The 7,790-nt window shown below is 40.8% G+C and overlaps 1 protein-coding gene across 1 annotated transcript in view; it reads left to right on the top strand.

The window, feature by feature from the left end:
- MED12L (mediator complex subunit 12L) overlaps positions 1 to 7,790 on the top strand; it is a 323,861-nt gene that overhangs the window by 221,849 nt on the left and 94,222 nt on the right. The window lies entirely within an intron of this gene.

Genomic DNA, 7,790 nt, shown 5'->3' with positions numbered 1-7,790 from the left:
CGGGCTCCTTGCTTGGCGGGGAGCCTGCTTCTCCCTCTGCCTCTGCCTGCCACTCTGTCTGCCTGTGTTTGCTCTCGCTTCTCTCTCTATGACAAATAAATAAATAAAAAAAAAAAAAAAAAAAAAAAAAAAGAATTACTTAGTGTTTACTTATGCCTTAAGGAAATTATATATATACATACAAACATACATACACATTAATTGGTTTTCTTTCTGTGTTATTACAGAAAAACGAATATGTATTTTATTTAAATACTGAGAGTTGAATTTCAGAATTATTTTTCTTCTATTACCTGTTCCTAAACAGAGACACAACTACAATTTTAATGGTTCTCCATTCCATTCTGTTTAGGGTAGATTAAGTTATAGGTAAGTAGATAGCCCTAGGGAACATCTCAGGACAAAAATTAAGCAACTTAATAGTAGCTCAATCTTATAAGAATTTGCCAGATTTACAAACAGTTCTTTAGATTTGACTCTGCTTTGTACCATTTTATACTTCTTCCCCAAGGGTTTTGATTTTAACATTTGAAGCCAGTTTTTTGCATCCTGAGGAGGAAGGCTGTGCCTTGCAGACCTTAGTTTGAAACTTGTTCTTTTTTGCCATTTGTCACTGTGATCCATAGCAGTAAATGATGTGAAATCAACCTGTCAAAATAACCAACTGCCAAGTCTTAAAAGTGTCAGTTCAAAGAGAGCCTTCCTTGTAGCCTTCTTAAAACTGTGTGGATAAAGGCTTTCCCTGCAACTTCTGAGGGTTGTCATCCCAAATTTCTAGTTATCTGTGTGAAATCATATTAGGGACCTTATTTGGACAAATACTTCACAAGCTTCTGTTGAAGGAATAAGGAATGTGTTGCCTCCCAGAGGAGGAAGACTTAAATTATCTTATCTGATTTACGTATCTTAAATTTTAATATATATATATTTTTTAACCTGGGTTGCCTTTGTCCTGTTAGGGCCAACTAACAATATTAATTTTTTATGTTAAAAAATAATCCCTGTCCTGTGTAAGGACCAAGTTCTTCCTGTACAGTGGAGCACCTTGACCTTGTACCTATTGGTGTTTTCGAAAGATCTCATGGAGGAGGGAAGGAGCTGCATTCTGCTTGTCCATGCAGTGTAGTAGGTAGCTCGCTCTCTTCCTGGAGGTGGGCTGGGGTTGGAATAGTTTTTTCCCTTTCTGGGGAACGTAATAGTCAGATTGTTGTATTTAAAAGCTTTGGCCAGTGATGCAAATTAAGTCTAGGAATGAAAAAGTTTGCATGAGGCAGCCTTTATGCATTTGTCTTGAAGCATATCATGCCAGTCTCAAGTTGGGACTTGTTCAAGCCGGTCTTACTGAACATTCAAAAAGGGAAGTAGTACACGTTTAGTCACGAAAAAAGTGTAATGCTTTGATGAAAAGAAAAGCTGAAAAACAGCCCATAACTTTATTATTGTTCAAATCACTGAAAGGTTAACCTGCTTAAATTTTTTTTTTTTTAAATTTTGGCTGGTTTTTATAGCAAGTCTCACATTTCATAAAAGCCACAGGAGACTTTATAACAATAATTATCTTGCTGCTTCATTGGAAGATCCTATTAAATGAAGGGAAGCTCTTTTAATAACAGTTTTAGCCATTACAAATCCCAAATTTATTTTGAGTACAAGACAATGTCCTGGGATATGTGTTTGTGGTTTTCGACCACCACAATGTTTAATAAAATTCCTTTTTCATTTTTTACTGAAGGTGACTTTTTTCTTCTAATGTTATTTTTAAAGATGTCAAGTCCACAGGCAAATTGAATAGTGCAACTAAATTTCATCTCAGCTTACACACTATTAACATTTTCACATACTCTATCCCACCCCCCCCCCACAGTATTTTGGGGGGACCTCTTTGAAGTTGCAGTCCTTGTGACAGATGCCTTGCCCTTAGGTTTTTCTGCTTGTGCTTTCTAAAAACAAGGATATACTCTTACCTAATCACAATATTATTATCAGTCAAGATTAATGTTGAAGCAGTAACATTTTAAAATATTCTGTCTGTATTAAAATTTTGCAATTTCCCAATAATACCCTTTTAATTTTTTTGATGTGGCATTCAACCACTGGTTACACACGGCATTTGGTTTAGCTGTCATTTTAGGCTTTTAATGTTTAGAACAATCTCTCCTTTTTTACTTTTATAAAAACGTCCCCTTGGCTTTTGAAAATTCGTTTGCTCTATATTTGGTAGGATCCATTCTGGAGGATATGGAGTAGGGGGTGCCTCAGAATGTTTCGAAGGCACTTTGGTTGTATTAGCCTGAAATTTATATTAGAGTTTGGGATTTTGAGGTCAAATGGGAATGTCTGTAATCTTGTTCAAAAAAGACCTGGTTCGTGGATCACGGATCACAAAGTCAGTAGATCCAAACTCTCATTTTCTTTGGGATTACTAGATAACTTACTCAAATTTTCTTGGTTTTATTGTTCTATAAAAGGAGGATTCTGATTTAATTACAGAATTTTAGATCAGAATTCCCACAACCTTACTGATTTTTCAGAATATAGTATTAGAAGAGACTGAAGCACTCAAGGAGAGAATGTGTTTCTAAGATCTTGGAATAAAAGTTTGGTATCATTATTGATGCCTTCCTAAAACCTTGAAAGAACCCTTTATCCTATTCCTACCCTCTTACCTTTTTAGTGTGAGACATTGGCAAATGCATTACCAGAGCTTGTCTTGGTCTTCTAGTCCTTTTCTCTTGCATATGATTTTCCTTTGCATAGAGGGTTTGCTAATTTTTTTTTTTTTTTGGTTAAAGGTTTTATTTATTTGAGAGAGAGGGAGTGAGCACAAGCCAGGGGGAAAGACAGAAGGAGAAACAGACTCCCCACTGAGTGGGAAGCACCATTGGGGGGCTCAATCCCAGACTCTGGGATTAAGACCTGAGCTGAAGGCAGACACTTCACAGACTGAGTCACCTGGCCCCCTGCACTAGTCTTTTGTCATACACTAACTCACTACAAAACAAAGACAAGCAGAGATCTCATAGCTCAAGTCCATCTGTCTTGAGTGCCCATGCCTATTGCATGGAGCCAGAACATGCACCAAGGACTGTAGTAAAATCTTCATCACATCTTACTGTCCAATCTCTCTGTATACAAAAGTCACTCTAATTGTGGCTCACATCCAGTGGCTGCGAATTTGTGCTGAGTATAATTACTACAAACCCTTTAATGTTCCCTTGCTGAGATTGCTATCTTTAGGTTCCTATGCTTGAATTACTGTGTTTAATCTGTCATTTGAAATGATTTGTATCTATTAGGTCTGCTTTAAATAAAGCACTTACCTTTTTCTGGTATGAGAACTTCATGTGTAATGGTTGATTAGAGGGAAGGGATGGTTTGGAGATTAAGCCTGGAGATATGCCTGCATACGACTCCTGACCTCCTATTGATTCCCTGCCTTGTGCTGTGCTACTTACTCTATGTCTTCACTTGGGAAATTTTGGCTTCGGGCATTGTCGGGCCATGACAAGAGCCTAGTAACTCTGGAGACAGACAGACTCCAACTTGGATTTCAGCCCCTCCAATTCATAGCCCCCCCACCCTTTGGAAAATCATTAATAGAGCTGGGTCTGTTCTTCTGGAAAATAAGCTTGGGGATAGTTACCTTATAATATTGTGAAGATTAAATGAGATAATATATGGGACAATTCCTTCAATGCTTTAAAACGCTGTTGATACTTAAGGAAAAGTAGCTTCTCTGTCTTCCCTTCCTCTCCGCACCCCCCATCCCCCACCAAAGGCAAAGTGACCAAGGGAATGAGTGGGGGTGTCTGAACGTGAATTTGGATTCACTAAAAATTGAAAACTTTCCTCAACTTCGAAGCCAGAGTAAGTCCATAATATTTTAGTTGCCCTTAGAAAACTCTTGGTTTTCCTTCAGTGATGAACTGATGATTACTTGAAATGCTTTTTATGTTCTCTCTTGACAGCTTTCCCTTCTGAAAAGGAGGAAATTAGAATGGCTTTTTCTAGTCTATCTGACATGGTGGGGAAGTATAAACCTGAGAGCAGGATCTGTAGAGGGAAGAGAGAGTTGGTCTCGGCAGGCTCACCGCATTCAGGTTAATGTTTCATTTTCTTGTAGTTCAGGCATATTTGATTGTAGGAAATTTCAGTTAAACAGAGTTAAATAGAGTATAAAGGAAAAAAAAAAGTGTTGAGTGATATGTCTATATGATAAAATTTAATGCACAGAGCCAATGTTCCTAAAACGCTATAGTATTCAGATAGACCTTATTTACCAGATAGGTAAAATTGTTCTAGATGGACACCATCAAATACAGTCATGTACGGGCATCTGGTATTTAAGCTGTTTTTTAAAATAAAGGTAGACATTTTTTATTACTATGCCTCGAGATGTTACATTCATCAATTTGTGTTTTATTATAGAAGTGGCAAGAATTCACATGCTGAGTGAGATATGGAATTTTTTCTAAAAATGTTGCTCAGTTGATTGAGCATCCAGGTCTTGGTTTCAGCTCAGGTCATGATCTCATGGTCTTGGGGTCTTGGGAATGAGCCCTGCATCGATCGTGCCCCCACCCCAAGTTGCTCACACATATGCTCTCTCTAAAAATAAATAAAGAAATCTTTTTAAAAAATTAGTTTACCTACTACTGTAAGTCTTAAATTCATTTTCCTTTCTCTTCTCTATTCTTTTTTTCTCTTTTGTTACTTTCTTCTATGTTCTCAACTCCCATCCCTACCACTTGGTGTCTTTCTCCGTGCTGTCCCTGCTTTCCCTATGAATAATTTATGCTGGGGTTGAGTGGTTGGACTAGGTATTAGAAACCCAGGTAATATTAATGGCTGAAATGTTGGCATACCCATTTTTCTGGCTGAAGCTGGATTTTCGTGGTCATGGGTTAGACCTGCTGAGTGTTTGCACTTCTGCTCTCTTTGCTGTTTCACATGGAGCGCTTTCACTCTGCACGGTGTAGAAAGGGACCACTCTGTTCCTAGAAACCCTTGGAAAAAGCTGAGGTAATGTACCAACAGTTGGTCTTTTCTCCTTGGAACTCTCGTAAACTGTCTTGTCTTTTGTGGCAAGATGAGAGTTAATCATAGTCTCTCACTTCCTTTTCATATGGGGCTCTATTCCACCATCTCAGTGTTCCTACTAACCTCATATTTGTAGATTCATCATATTTGACCTTTCTAGAATGCTTGATTTTGTTGACTATTACTTCTTCCTTAGTTTCCAGTATACGAGATCTCCTGCTCCTCCTTTTAAGTCAGCCCCCACCTTCCACCCTCTAAACTCTGCCATTCTAGACATCTCTTCTGTCTGTTCTGTACAGGACACTTGCACGGCATGGACTCTCGGATGCTCAGCTCATTTCTTCTCTTACTGTCTCAGAAAAAATGTTCCCCTAGCTATCTGATCTAGCACTATCTTCAGAGCCCTGGATCCATATTTTGTCTCCACTGGCTAGATTTATTGACCCAGATTTCTGAGACTTTAATCATACCCAGAATCTGTTTCTTTGCTTTTATGGTCTAATATATCACTCAGTCTAGTGGTCTTCAGAGCAATGAATCTCAATTGTAAGGGTAGGGTGGGGATTATGGGCCCCATTGAAAATACATTTTGCCTATTAATTACATACATTTTACATACAACCTCCTACTCTCCGGTGGTCTTGGACTCAAAACCTCGGTCTCTGAAAATGTCTGTAGGGTTCTATTTCAGTTTTCCTCCTTGGCTCTTGCCTGCATCTGTGGAATACTTCTTTAATTGATCTCCAGTCCTCAGTGGCTTTTCCTTACTTGCCCTATTGGTGGCAAATTGATTTTCCTAAAGCACAAGCAAAGAGCGTGTAGTTCTTCAGAAACTTTCCATGGTTCATCGAGAAGTCTATACAATCCAACACAAGACCTCTAGCATTCTGCTGCAGGCTCCCATGCTGCATTCCCAGGCTCATCTTCTACATCCACGTGCTGTAGCCCCCGGCCCCCATAGCCCTTTGTGCTCTGGCCATAGCACTTTCCCCACCCCTAGCTGAGCCTTCCTCCACACTGCTTATGGCCTGGCAGCATTCCCTTTCTCATGCTCTGTCTCCTTCCTCAAGGTCCAGCTCTCGTTGTCATCTCCTGCAAGCCCTTCCTCATTGTCTCCATTTGGAGTGAGCTACCTTTTCCTTTCAGTTGTTAATGGTGAGTGAATTATGTCTCTCATATAGCTTCCACAATTGGATCCTGTTGTGGGATGTGTGCCTGACCACTGTGTGCTTCCAGGGAGGCAAAGGGCCCTGCAATGAAGGCATGACTGACTCAGTGAATCCGTGAACCTGCTATTTGGAATTTTATGTCTCTCAAGACCTCTCAAGTGCTGGAGGTACTCGTAGGGCTGAACCGCTCAAGCCCCTGAGGTTTTGGATCTCGTTTGTACTGAGACCTCCCCCTTCCTGTTCAGGAGCCACCTCCTTATCATCCTCACAGCTGGGGTGTAATGTCAAGCCTTGAGGAACTTGTCCCAATGGTGTAGCAGAGCCATTGAGGTATTGGGTCCCAGGCCACCTGCCTGGATTTTAGCCCCAGCTCTGCCTCTGCTTGCTGTCAGGCCTGACCGTGGGCCATGTATCTTTTTGCTTTGTGTCTCAGTTTTGTTTTTATGTTGCCCTCCAACAGGAAGCCCTGTGGTATCTCTCTCATAGGGTTGAAGTGAGAAACAGAGAGGGTGATTGTCCTTGTAGAGCACATAGCATGGTGCCTGGCATATAACGAGCCCTCAGAAAGACTGCAGGCTTCATGCATTAAGGCCCAGGGAAGCTCTTGCTCACTTCTAGGTCAGAGCCAACTACCTGGCAGCACCTGGGCTAGTCAGAGCCCACACATGAACGTATTGTTTCTGTGGGGTCAAGGAGTGTGGAGGTGGCTATGGAAGTTTTGAAAGGAGCCGGAAATATGGGAGACAGGATTTATGATTTCTCTTGAGAACATTAGAATATCTGAGGTGGTGAATATAGTGGTAATGAGGATGGGCTCTGAAGCCAGAGTCTGAATTACAGTCCTAGTTCTGCTTTGTCTATGCTGTGAGGTCCCCATGAAGTTGCTTAGCTTCTCTGTTTCTCAACTTCTTTGTCTCTGAGCACTTCCTAGGATTATTCACTGGGACAGTCTGTTGAAAGCTCTTGGTAGACTTGCCTCATATATAGTGAAGAGTAAGTTTGTTGTCACACGGTCAGTTCTTCTCCTCTTGCTGATAGCCAGCAACCCTGAGCCCCCAAATCCCTCCAGTGCCAACTGTTGGCCCGGAGTAGTAGAAACCCCTGTAAGCCGGGCATGAACTTTTCAGGTAGCCAAGTCCTCGCCACTGCCTGTCACCTTACATCTGCCGTGTTCTCTTAATAACAGTTTTGTCTGTCTCCTGCCAACAGATTCCACTCTTGTGCACTCATGTCCAAGAAGACTGCTGAGCTCTAAATCTTAAGGAACAGTATGCACAGTTCTCAGAATGAACCTCAAGGAGCAGTTAGCACAGTAGTTCTTAACGTGTGGTCCAGAACAGTAGCATCAGTCACCTCTGCAAATTTAGTGCAAGCTCAGGCCTCACCCCAGACCTCCTGAATCAGAAACTCTGGGGGTGGGCTCAGCAGTCTGTGTTCTGATCCCCATGTCACATTGGGAACTACCAATTTAACGTGTGTTCTATATTCATATTGCTTACATCCAGTAAAAACAATTATATTTAACTTTTTACGAAAGCTCTTATTTGTGTTTGGAGCTCACAGATTATATTAAAGCTAACT

The sequence above is a fragment of the Mustela nigripes genome, chromosome 2, assembly GCF_022355385.1.
Source record: "Mustela nigripes isolate SB6536 chromosome 2, MUSNIG.SB6536, whole genome shotgun sequence".
NCBI classification, from domain to species: Eukaryota; Metazoa; Chordata; class Mammalia; order Carnivora; family Mustelidae; genus Mustela; species Mustela nigripes.
Note: the sequence above shows the minus strand (reverse complement) of the source record. Positions and strands in the feature narration are given on the sequence as shown.